Raw genomic sequence first — 3,487 nt, forward strand, 5'->3', positions numbered from 1 at the left:
AAGCAAAATAACAAAAGGGGAAATCACCCTCCCGGTAAACGTGGCCGGCATGACCCAAACTGTCAAATTCCATGTCATCGAACAAGACATGAGATACAACGCCTTGCTCGGAAGGCCATGGATACACTGCATGAGAGCAGTACCATTAACCCTTCATCAAATGATGAAGTTTCTGACGAAGGACGAAATAAAAACCGTGTATGGGAAACAACATTGAGCAAGGAAAATGTTTGCAGTGCATGATGTAGCAGCGACATCAACGCCTCTAACATCGAAGAATTCAAAGGATGGGCAAACGGTGAAGTAGCAATCACGAGACACATTCTCGGCTACACCCAAATAAAAAAAGCAAAGGACCGTGCCACGTCCCCAAAGCAAACGTTTGAAGCATATCGAGGCTCAAAGCGCCATCACCACTAAGGTATAACCATCTCCCTTTTTATTTACATATTACATTAACCTTTGTGCAGGCATCCAACCAGAACAGTCGAAGCGCTATCCAGCTCGAAGACCTTAGGTTTCAAAGCATACGTTGCACTCTTTTCCTTCTATCGGGTTTTATCCCAAGAAGGGTTTTACCGGCAAGGTTTTTAAAGAGGCAAGACCTATATGCTACCTAAGGAGAACTCAACAAATATTTAAGGCTTTTCTTTAATCAACCTCGAATACTGGGAGGCATCCCCTGGAGATCACCCCCTCGGAGAAGTCAAAAATGAGCCAAAAAGGGTCTCGATTGGAAAATGATGTATCGGGGCAAATGGTCGAACGAACCGTGTCCATATAGAATAACTGAACCCTTGACAACAAAAACATGTATACTTGTGCCAAGTAATCAAAGAATATTTTTCCTCCATCAAAACGCTTTACGCTTCAAAGAAGTCTGCTAATTCTTACAAGAAACGGCTCCAGAGCTTGAAATTTCTCGAACACTCGGGGACTGACGCCAAAAACTCGAGGCCACATGACCTCTAGGTGGGAAACTTCGAACTCGTAAGCCCTCAATGAGGCAATACCAAGTTTACAAGAAATGACTCCAGAGCTAAAAAACCTCCCGAACACTTGGGAACTGATATAAAACTCGAAGACACATGACCTCCGGGTCGGAATCTTCAAAGCCATAAGCCCTCAATGAGGCAACTCCAAGTAGACAAAGAATGACTCCAGAGCCAAGAAACTTTGGACATCTCAGGGACTGACACCGAACGTTATCCCATCGAGCTATCAAAAACTCAAGGCTATAAGACCCTATGCGAGCAACCTCAAGCTCGTAAGACCTTCATAAGGCAATACCAAACCTGTAAGACCTCAAGCAAGGCGTGGATTATACTTGTACCAAGTAACCAAATATGTAAGACCTCAAGCAAGGCGTGAATTATACTTGTACCAAGTAACCAAATCTGTAAGACCTCAAGTAAGGCATGTTAAAAATTAGAAGACCTTACAAAAGTCATAAATCCTAATCTTAAAGTTAAGGCTATACATTCGAACTTGTAAGACCTCTAGAAAGGCATACCCTCGATGTAAACGTCAAAACTACTTCACTTGAGGACTGAAAGGCTTCGGCCAAACTCAATGACTACGGTCACAAGGCTCCGGCCAAACTCACAGGCCTTCAAATTACTTCAAAAATACTTCAAAAAGAATCGGTTAATTAGGCTACCCTCGACATAAGCAAAAGAGCTTCAATCATATCAACTCCAAACAACAGGCTTCAAAACAGTTTCAGCCACCAAGCAAAACCCCGCGAGGTACTCATTCCTCACTACATAACGACTCACAATCAAGGTTCTTATCAAGCCATCGAAGAGCCGGGTAAACACAAAACTTCAAAAAAGTCTTTAGCAAGGGAAACATAAAGCCTACATTAGAGGTTGTACCGACCCAACGCGTAAGAGCCACTGTCGCCAGCATAAAATTAAAGGTCATACCGACCCTACTCGTAAGAGCCACTGTCGCCAACATAAAATTAAAGGTCATACCGACCATACGCGTAAGATCCTAAAAGCTAGCTTAAAATTCAAAAACTTAAGGGTCAATGAGCTCGAGTCAAAATCTAACTCGGCGACTGAGCCCGAAACAGTTAACTAAAAATTACTAAGGGCAAATGCGTAAGAGCCTATGAGCCAGCCCAACAAGCCTCAGGGATGACTTGCAAAGCTAAAGGTTTTACCTCGAATGAAAGACGAAACCGAAAGGTTTCCTTTTATACGTATATATGAAAAAAATACAAGAACTCTATTTACAAAGTTCTTTAAGAACACTATACAAAGAATCAAAAAGAAAAAAGCCTAGTCTATTTTCCCCTCAGGGACTGTGGCTTTATCTGCCTCTTTTTCATTATCTTCGCCATCAGATACTAGGAATTTGGCATCGTATTCATCCGCCTTGGCCTGCGCTATCTCTTCTGAGAGATCGAAGCCCCTTGCGTGAATCTCTTCGAGGGTTTCCCTCCGGATTTGCACCGGACATACTCATTGCTTTTGCTCTCTCGATCGGAAGCCCCTCTCAGCTCAGCTCGAGCGTCAGCAATGTCTTTTAAATAGATGGCCACTTTCTTGTCGGCCTTAGCCCGAATCTCTTCAGTTTCAGCCCAGGCGTCCACGACCTCGGCCTTCATCTCCAAAAGCTCAGACTCAAGCCTTGCAATCCTGCTCGTTTGAACCGAGCTATTTTGACGGGCATTCTGAATCTGCACCTCGAGGGTAGAAACCTTGGCTAAAGTATTCTTCTTGGCTACAACATGGGCATCTATCTAAGCCCTTAGCTCGTTACATTCATACTTGGCATGGCCAACCTCACCCCAAAGGCATTCCAGATCCTCTAACTTGCTCTGCAAGTAGAGTATCAAAATATTAATCTCCAAGGACTAAATAAGGATCATGTATTCCCTTGGAGCAAAGTTTACCTATTTCTCAAGGTGGCTTTCGTAGTTCAGGCTTCGATTCACCTCGTACCGAAGGTGCTTCAATTCTTTCCCCCTTTTATCACAAAGGAGCCTGAGGGATTTCTCCCCATCCAAGGCTTTCCTCAACCTGGCTTCACAGCAGAGCAGCTCGGACTTGAGCTTGTCAAAGGCCTAAGAAAAAGAAGCTCGATGAGAAAACGAAAATTTATAATCAAAAGACCAACAAAGTCAACCAAATCTCCCCACAGAACAAAGCCGCTGGGCCTCCTCAAAGGTTGAGCGTGCATCTACTGGCCTGGACTCACCAACCCCAGTTGAACCAATCTCAGTGGGGACATAGTCGCTAGAGACCCCGCTTGATTTAGGCGGCCCCTAATCTCGAACATCCCTTGAAGTACCTTTGACGGAAGGAGAAAACGGCGGCAGAAAACTTGTATCCCCTGAAGTACCTTCGGCAGGAGATGAGGACGACGACTTAACATCTATATCCATAGAAGTACCTTCGATGGGAAAGGAAAATGGCAGCGAAGGAGGAACCACTTTTCCAAGGCTAGAAGTCTCAGATTCCACAGGCTCAGCTGA

Source organism: Nicotiana tabacum, chromosome 18, assembly GCF_000715075.1.
Source record: "Nicotiana tabacum cultivar K326 chromosome 18, ASM71507v2, whole genome shotgun sequence".
Classification (NCBI taxonomy): domain Eukaryota; kingdom Viridiplantae; phylum Streptophyta; class Magnoliopsida; order Solanales; family Solanaceae; genus Nicotiana; species Nicotiana tabacum.